Below are 10,394 nucleotides of genomic sequence, written 5' to 3'. Positions count from 1 at the left end.
TTCCCTGGATAATCTAATCTTCAAGATTCGATTAAGAGCACGGTCTCTTACAACTTTTTCATCGTCTAGCAGCATAGCATAAAGAAAGTTTTCTTGACAGCAGTAGTAGGAGTTACCCTGAAGATTTTTCAATACATTAATTTGAATTCTGCTATCCTGTTTCTTAACTAATTGAATTGTTTTATGGAGAAGCCTTGGTGCATCTTTGTAATGCGCTGAACTTTTATTGGCAAACCACATAGGACAGTAAACTTGTATTATGTACTTTGTTATGCAGTTTAAATCATGTGTAGGTATCTCGGTTCTTGTATAAACCATCATAATTCTCAAAGCAAGAGTTAACCAGCGTGCATGACAGACTGGACCAGATTTCCTGTTAGCATACTTGACATAAATGGAACCTTTATCTATTCCAGTGCAATACTCATAAAGTCTACGCTAGTCCGTACTCAGATCGCCAACAATGTTGGGCTTTACATATAACTCTATCTCGGAATCAATAGGAACAAACTGAACCAATGGTTTTTCATGCATGAATGTATCAGGCGCTTGTTCACAAATAGGGCCCTTATACTTTTTAGGATCATTAGTTTTTCCATCTATTTCAGATTTGCTGAAACAGATGGAAAACTCTGAAATAGATGCTTTTTGCATCTATTCCAGAGTTGCTGAAGCCATAGTACTACCTTTACCATTTTCTATTATAGTATGAGTTAGATAATTTCCAGAGAAAGGGTTATTTTCATAAGTAAAAGTGAGGTGATGTTCATCTTTCGCAGTTCGATAAAAAAAAGGGTCGCCATTACTCTTGTATTTCATCACATAAACTAATGAATTTTTGTCTTTCTTGCTATCAACACCAATTACTTTTATTTGTGAAACTTCTTGACGATGCTTTGTGTCAATTGAATTAGCCACTCGTACCTTTTCACAAAAAATCTTATATTCCGTTACTATCTGAGATTTTTTACTCTCAGTTACTATTCCGTAGTCAATTAACACAGCTGTTGCTATTGCAGCAGCAGCAGCATCACTTACTTCATACCTTATTGCAGCCTTGGCTAAATTAGATAAGTCTGTGTAATTTCTTTCACTTATGATTTCCTCCTCAAATTCTTCACTTTCAGCTGTATCTAAACTTGAAGATCCAGCACTAAAATTACCGTCTGACTCGAGTTTTGATGTTGTTTGAAGACTTTTCTGTCTAATTAGCTCTCTAGTGGCCTCTTTTTTCTATCTAATATACAATTTAGGAACCCTAGTTGCCTCCACTTGGTCCACGTTGCCTAACTGCCAACTTCCTTTTGGTCCTATCTTGCATCTTTGATCCTTTAAATATTCTCTTTCCAGAACGGGGACCTAAAATAAGTCAAGTATTTTAAAATTTAAAAGTATTAAAATTTAAAGCGAATAAAATGAATCAAATTTCATGATCACTAATCATTTGACCATAACTTCGTAAATAAGCAGTAAATGCTAAAATGACTTGCGGCTCTTTTTTATCCAACCCTCCATATTTATCAATTCTAACAGTAAATGTTGATAAAAATGGCATGATATACCTTTCTGCTTTCCTCACAGAGACAAATTTTTCATTGTGCAGTCGCTTTTCCGACAGCCGATTTGTCTTAATGTATATTACTATAAAATATAAAAAAAATAATAATAATAACTAATAAATGTATATACTATAAATTATACTATAAATTCAAAGAAAATTGGCATATTTAATTCCACACACCAGGTTCAAGTTTTTTTGAAAAAACAAAGTTTTTTCAAAAAAACTTGAACCTGGTATGTGGAAGGGTGATATTGATACAAGAAGAATTTTTAATTTTGATGAAACACCCCAGTTCATAAATTATGGGGTGGATGGAACAAATATCGGTCTCGTGTATGTTGCACGGAACCTTGCAAAAAAATGATTAGGGAGCATCGTGAATCAATAACAATATGCCCAGTTGTTTCATTAGCAGGTGCTAATAACACAAGCTATTTATGTAAATGTACCTATGCAACAATTTGCATTTATCTAAAAAAAAACAGCAAAGAGAGTTGGCATATTTAAAGAAGGTTTAAATGTAAATAATATGCAACAAGATAAATTTCTAATGGCTGCTAACTGCATGGCTCAAAATCAAGCGCAAGAGCCTTCTAGCAGCTTTGTTCCAAGTACACCAAAGAAAATATGCACACATTCATCAGCAAATGTTTTTCTAACACTAATTACTCCACATTCATTTCCAGAATTAGCAAAAACAAATCATCGATATGGATCAGCTAATTATTGGAAATTTATGTTCGAGCAGTTGCAGATGATTATAAAAGAATGTTATGAAAAAAGTTAAATCTAGAAGATATACCAGGTTTGCTTACAATAAGCAAGGTAAAGCCAAAAGACATGAATAAAACAAAAAATATACATGTCACCAATATACATGGATCAATGGAAGCCTGAAACATCATTGAACAGGTTGATTTGATTGAAATTGGAAAAAGGAAAAATAAGGATCAAAAGGAGAAAAAAAAGCACAAAAAAGGTAAAGAAAAAGAACAATTTTATAAATGTAAATTAAAATGTGTTTGCAATGGCATTTTTGCAGAAAAGAGTTTTAAAGAGTGCCCAGTCTTCCACGAAATAAAGAAATCAGTATGGAGCAAAACTTCTTGTACAGCTAATGGAATGAAGCCAATAATGATTAAACTAGCTACATCAACCGAAACAAGTGCTAAATATAAAGGCAATTTGAATAACGTAGAAAGTGATAACATCAAATAGGGATATGTTTTATGTTGTTTTGAAATGTAACTTATTGATTCTGAAAAGAAATTTTGACTTTTTATCTCAATGTTTGTATTAACCTTAGTACCTCCTAAAAACTACAAGTGTCTCTACTGCAAGTAAAAAGCAACAATATAGTTACTTAAAAAAAAAAGAATTGCAAACTTATTTTCAAATTGGTGCTGACCCATGCCAAAAAGTGTGTTTTTATTTTAAAATTAATTTACTTTTTATTTTCAAATTGTTTTTATCGCATTTTTTAAATATGAAAATAGTCGAACTTGTATTTTTTTGGAGAGAGTATTTATATGGAGTCTCAAAACAAATAATATTATGTGCTAAAGCTCACACAGTGCTTGACAAGAACATAAATTATGACTTTGTAGTTTTTTAGGTGCTTGTGTTTTTAAGGTGTACCTACCTGTAATTAAATTAACTTGAATATGAATGCGTGCCAATTTTAGTGATATATATCTTATATCTGTTATATATATATATATATATATATATATATATATATATATATATATATATATATTATAATTTATTCTTTAGAGATTTTCCTATCAAACATCGTCTAACGACTTCTGTGTGATTTCATTTTCAAACTAAAAATCTATGTTAAAAATCGACGTCGCTAACCTAAAACCAACATCGCACCGACGCACAGTGGGACGAAATCCTGATTTGGTGGCCAAAATTCCGAAACTTCCTACTTAAGGGTTTTTGAGGTCGCTGATTAGGAATCTGAGGTCAGATTTAAAAAATTCAAAACGGCGGCTCCAATATGGCGGCCAAAACTGTTCATACGTTGAAAATATGAAATCTCATGTAGTTTGATTTTCAAGGTCATTGCTAATGATTCAGAAGTTAAATTAGAGCAAAAGCATTGCAAAATTTATTTCAAATTTATACTATTAATAAAAAAACAGAAATTTGTAATTTTAATTTTTTTTTTTTTAATGGGTAAAAGATTAACTCACATATATGTAAAAAAAATTGTTTCTTTAATCCTAGTAACAAAAATCACGTATGTCATATTCATCAATGTTCAAATCATTCGATTCGGAATCTGATGTTGAACCACTTGAATCTAAATCAAAATCGTTCCTTGTCTCTTGTCTGGTGACTTCAGGTTGTTTTAACAATTGTATAGCTTCTTGATGTAGAGATTTTACCGGTCTCCGGGGCAATTTCCTGATGCTCGAGAGAAATGGATCTGATGTTAATAAGAGCCTATTAAAAATGTCTTTCATATTCGATTCTCTTGAGCATTTTCTTGAATGATGTAATCTGAAGTTTTTAATGTCCTTATTGCGTGACTCTTGGGCATCTTCAGAAAGTTGTCCAATTGGTAAAAGGGCATACTTTACAATTTCTACTCCATGGACCAGCAATTTAAGTACAGATGTAGGCATATAATACCACGGATATAAAGCAGCAAATAAATGGGCGGTATTTACACAATAGTCTTTGAATTTTTCATCATCTATATCAAACCCGCTCGAAGTTACCTGCAAAATAACATGAAATCGGTGAATTAATTTTTCATCGACTCCTGTTATTTCAGCAGATATAGCAGCATTTTGAAAAAAGCGGCGCGCTGTATTTCCATCGTAAGAGCTTCCATATCCTGGCTTTTGTCAATCAACGATAAGCCCCAGTTTTATACTAAATTGAGTCTATATTTCTTCCTTACGTATTTTCACATTCTTTTTATCTTCCTCTTGACGAGCTTGCCACTTTTCAGTTGTTAGCTTATACGACAGATGCAAACAGCACTCGAAAAAACGAATCCATGCATGCAATGTAGATATGCCAAATCTTAAATTATCTGTTGTAATGTCCATTTTTATAATATTGTTGATGTCATTAAATTCTTTAGAGGAAGCTTTGCACAGGAAGCAGCGTTGTGTAGAAGTGGTACCAGTTACTGCATTACGGACTTTACCGTCTGTCATCGTAAATGACATACAATAAGTTACTGAAATGGATTTTCCATTTTGTTCATTAGCATATGGTGCAAGACCCTCAATCTGCAGTTCAATGTCGGTAACTTCTTTCAATGTTGACTGTGCATCTTTATGTACAAATTGCAATCGTATTGGTCTGCAAACTCGCGGAGATGATGGTCTAGGATTTTTCCACACAATAGTTGCTTCACCCGTCTCATGGTGGTTGTGTATTAATTGTAAAGGTACAAGAGAAGTATAAAAAATGCTTTCATCAGATTTTCCAGTCTCAGTAAGTTTTTGTTTATAAACACTTTGACCGCTGCTTCCATCACATCCCCATTTACAGTAAAGTACTAATTTTTGCAGAATTTCCGGATTTAGAGTATCAATGACATGAAGCCTGAAGTTGTATAATTCTAGATGTGGTATGATCAAGTAAAGCCTGTAGTTCAATCTGTGCGCACGACTCATTAACAGTTGTGTACACAATTGATGGATAACAACGTTTTTTTGCTTTTTCTACTTCAAGGTATGATGAGTATAATTTGCATTTATGTGCTCTAGCTACATTTCTTGATAGTTGATAAGAGTGCTTTGATTCTTTTTCTCGATTATTAAAGAAAGTGCTTCATCTGGGGTTAAAGGTACTTCATTTTGTGAACTAACAGCGGATATATATTTTGAGGCTCTTGTTGGGGTTGTTAATGTGACATCTTTAACAACTTGAGCAGCATGTGCTTGACCAGAAGTCCTTAAACTCATTTGAGCAGCATATGCCAATTCTTCTGTAGAAAAAGTAGAACGTACTTCTTGAGTTTTTTGCCTCTTTGATCTTTCACTAGATGAGGCAAAGGATTGCGAAGGTCGCCAATATGTTCCTTTTTTATTAGCACTCTTCACAATCTTCTTAGGTGTTGTGCATTCAGTATTGGATAATTTTGAAAATTGTACGGTGCCCTTCAACCATTCTTCATTTTTTTTCAGAAAAAAATCTTCCCATCTTCCTACTGCTCTCCATCTCGATCAAAAATTTGAAAATAACCGTGATTATGACATTTCATCCTCGCCTACTTGTATCACATGTTCCGTTTTTTTGAAAATTGCATCTGTCAAAACATCAATGATAAATTTATATTCATTTTTTAAACTGTCTTTCACAATAAAGAATATATCTTTTCTTGAAAATTCCATATTTGAAGATTTGGAAGACTCTGTAAAAAAAATCGGGTAATAACTGCTGAAGGTTCTTTGAGGACTATTTTATAAAACCTTGAGATTATCATAAAACGGAATGAGAAGTAACTTTTAAATCATATATTTAAAATAAAAAATTTTTGCAATAAAATGTAATTAGTGCTATTAAATAATGTTAATTCACTAATTTCCATGACCATTAATGCGTGGTGCGTCATAAATCTATTAACATAGTTTAATGTCGCACTACGCATTCCTCCATAAAAACTAGTCTCATTATTAAAATGGCACTTAATGGCAGCCAGTTTTCTAATATGTTATATTTAACACTATACACGATCAGATTTTTGTCAAAAGAAGGTGGATAACCGCGGTTAAATTTTTAAAACGACATTAGAAAATCGATTTCAGATAAAAAATTTACAATTTTTTATGTTTACTTGTCGCGCGATTTAAATATGAAAAAAATTAAAACTAGCAATAATAGTGCATAACCGTATACTCTACATGCCTCCAGAAAATGATTCCATTTTGCCGAATTCCAATTGAAATAGTTTCTTCAGTTTAACAGCACTTTAAAACAGGCAAGAATCTTTCGACGCGTCCACTTGTTTAGTGCGTACCGAACGGAGGCAAAGTGTCAACTGACGCCCAGGCCACCCTAAAGCAGGTATATACCTGCCCAGTTCGGAATTTTGTTCTAGGACTATCTGTAAACAAGATCTGAACGTAAAAAGACGAAAATATAAAACTCAAAAATTTGACTTTTGGCCACGAAATCGGGATTTCGTCCTACTGTGCGACGTGAGAATGACGTCGATGCCCACTGGGAATAAATCTGGAAAATTAGCATTAAATTTGTATCTTTCAGATGGAGCATTTACCAATAATGAAGAAGATGGTTTTTTATACCGCATTTACCAATAATGAAGAAGGTGGGTTTTTTACAATTTTTACGATTTCTGATTGGTTACAAACTGCCATGAAAGCATCATTAACATAGGGAGTTTAGGCAATATTTATAGCAAATGTAAATATTTTTTATATTAAATGCATTATATTTCTTAATTTATTTCCTTTTCAAAATGGTTTCAACCACCTCTGCAGCTTATTTAGCTCCAAAGATATACGTGTTTTAATATTTTCAATTCATAGACATTTTATGAAATATTTTCTTAAAGTATCTCGTTCAATTTTTGGCACCGAAAAAAAAAACTTTTTTATCTTTTTTATTTTTTGCGTAAAAAGTTGCGTAAACTAACTTATAATAAAATTTTATTAGAAAATAAATTGTAAATCTAAATTATTTGAACAATTCATAAGTAGAATTTTTTGGGGGGTTAACGCAGACGTACCATGAAGTAGTCAAATAACTCTATAATATGTTTGAATATGTTTTAAACCTTTTTGACACAAAATAAATTTTCAAATGTTTTAATTTATAATACGTTGAGCGTAACAAAACTTTGATGATAAATATTAACTTAAATTAATTTTATTTTTCTTTAATAAATTATCAATTGAACAACGTGGACCCAAATAAAACACGCCGAAAACGTCAAAATACGTACAAAATAAAAATAAATCTAGAATTTATTTTTACACAAACAAAAAAGAAATTAGTCAAAGACTTGTTAATAATTTCTGTATTGTTATAGATTCAAAAAAAGATTTAACCACTTATAGTCTACTGATTCGACTAATTTATTGTTTTCAGCACCTATCATAATATAAAAAATGTTATATTTTTTAATGGGGTTAGGGTTTTTAACTTTTTAAAAATTTTGAAAACAATGAATGAAAAACTCGTTGAATTGTTCTATTTCATTGTGTTTGGCTTTATTTGATTGTGTACTCTCGAGTCCTTAACTCAAAGGGGGGGGGGGCGTTTATTATTTTTGGGAAACTTTACCACCCACATTAAGCTTATTAAGACCCCCTCCCGTTTATTAATTTTTACTTGTTTTAACAAAAAATTATATCAAAAAACTAAAAAAAAATCAGTGAAAATCAGCTTTAAAAATCATAAAATACATACTAGTTACTGCTAAGTAATAAAACTTTCAGTGTAAATTCTGACCCTCCCCTCCCCCGGTTCATTAAATCTTGACTAAACCCCCCATCCACTTTTATTACCCCCCTCTTGTATTAAGAAATTGAGATTACATAGATTAACAGACACATGGAAATACTTATACGGATTATCTTATCTATCTATTTGTCTTAAACTTTTTAATAAATGTTTTAAATCGTTTTATCTTTGAAATAAATTATCGCACTATTAATGTACCCAAATTTGACTATATGTTGCAAATTATTTGAACTCAGAAAAAATATTTTAATTATCGAATTTCAATTCAAACTTCAGAGTAGGCTGTGTGTTTATTGTTAACAAACAGTTTTATACATAATTTGCATTGGCTATTCCGTTCATAAATTAGACAAAATTGTCTAACTTACTTAACGAAGTGCACCAACGAGAAGGTAAGCCATAGGACTTTGCACTCCATCCGTGAGCTGTCATGTTGCCTGAGGTTAGCCCTCCATTTCTGGATTCTTTCCTTTACTTGATAGGCAGTTCATGTAAAAGTAATAGTAAATTAGCCTAAGGTTAGCCCTCCATTTCTGGATTCTTTCCTTTACTTGATAGGCAGTTAATGTAAAAGTAATAGTATTTTTGTATAAGCTTTTTTTTTTTTTTTTTTAATAATAAAATTGTGCAGTTAAGCTGCAAATAAACAACAACAAATAAACGAAATTGGTACAGATAAACATATCAGATATGATTCATTCTATTTGTAAAGATAAAAACCACTGAACTCAAATGCAGTAAAAACAAACTATTGGAACATAACAATAAAAGAAATAAGATTAATATATACTGTAACATAATTCTAAATTTACATTAAATAAAATTACCTCGCAACCCTAGCTACAAAGAACAAGATCACCTTTTTCAAAATCAATCAATAAAGGAAATGACCATACTTCATCAGGTTTGTTATCATACTTAACAAGGTATGTGGTTCTTCTACCGTTTAATTGATCAATTTGAACCACTTGCGCGCGTTCCCAAGAAACTTTATGAGCATCTTCTTCTCTAACACAATGTTGTATAGAAAAACCAACAAAATCAGATGGATTGTTAATAAATTTTGATAAGGAATGCTTTTTTTGTTGCTCTATTAGTTTATTTAGTCTTGCATCCTGAATTTTTTCCATTAATTCTTTTTTTTTGTTTTCAACAGCTGCATCACGTAATGTACGAGGCTTTAAATTATTACTTATATTATTACTTAAAGATTGTTTGTTTGGTGTTAAATTTGCTTGAATAACAATAAGAAGATTTTGATATAATTCGTCTGAAGACAAGTTTATTCTGTTGCTTCCTTCTACTTTTGTTTTACAAAAATGTTTTTTGTACATTCAACACATAAGGTTATGCGATAAAAATTAAGTTGAGCAAGGAGTACTTTTGATTTCAATGGCTCTTCTATATTAAAAACTGTTTTCTCTGCTTCCTCTAATGATATCCATGCCCTTACATTTAAATTTATCAAATCATTACAAGCTGCAACCTTTTTATGTTGTAGTTTAGTTTCTTCTCGATTTTTTTCTTCTTGCTTTGCTAGAAGGTGCATAGCTTTATCTTTTTAAAGAGCTTCTTTTCTTTCATCATATTTGCTTTTCATTAATGTTACTTTAGTTCTTGAATATTCAATCAATTGTTTTCTTTCTTCATCTGATTTACTATTAAGCCATTCTAATGTTTGGTTCTGAGACCACATTGTCAAAGCCTGGATAGTTTGAACATTTGCATTGGGTTTTGTGCGAACCATTAAATCCAAAATGGCAAAGTCGCTTTCTGATGCTTTATTAGTGACAGGGACATTAGAAGCAGCTTCAGAAACAGAATTAGATGGATTCCAATATTTACCACCTGGTAATTGATCAGCACACTGACGTTCCAAAATAACAAGAATTGAGTGGAAAATAATTTCAAGTGATTGAACAGTTAAAGAATCAAACTCATCGTTTTGAGTGCATTCAAACAGCTTGGTGTAAACCACATCTTGATGAAGAAGATTGGTATCCTCAAAAATTTTTCCATTTGCAAACAACAAAGAAGATGCATCGATACGAAGAGATGAAGTCTAACTTTCAAGCGAAGTAGGTAGGGGTTTACAAATAATATACTATCAAGTGATTCGATAATTCTCCACATTGGACCAGTAAGTAGTTTGTCAATAATACCTAATGCACGGACTTCAGCAATGAATACAAGATTTGTGATATCTTCCTTAATTGCTTTTAATAAATTATTAGGGTTAGGCCAAGCATTAAGAAATTCTGTTATAGAATCCTTATGATAGTATAGAGCAGCTGCATTGTAATACAATATATTAAATCGATTTCCAATAAATGGAACAAAATAAGATTTATCGTTACGAGAGGAAAGAAAA

The sequence above is a fragment of the Hydra vulgaris genome, chromosome 10 (genome assembly GCF_038396675.1).
Source record: "Hydra vulgaris chromosome 10, alternate assembly HydraT2T_AEP".
Lineage (NCBI taxonomy): Eukaryota > Metazoa > Cnidaria > Hydrozoa > Anthoathecata > Hydridae > Hydra > Hydra vulgaris.
Note: the sequence above shows the minus strand (reverse complement) of the source record.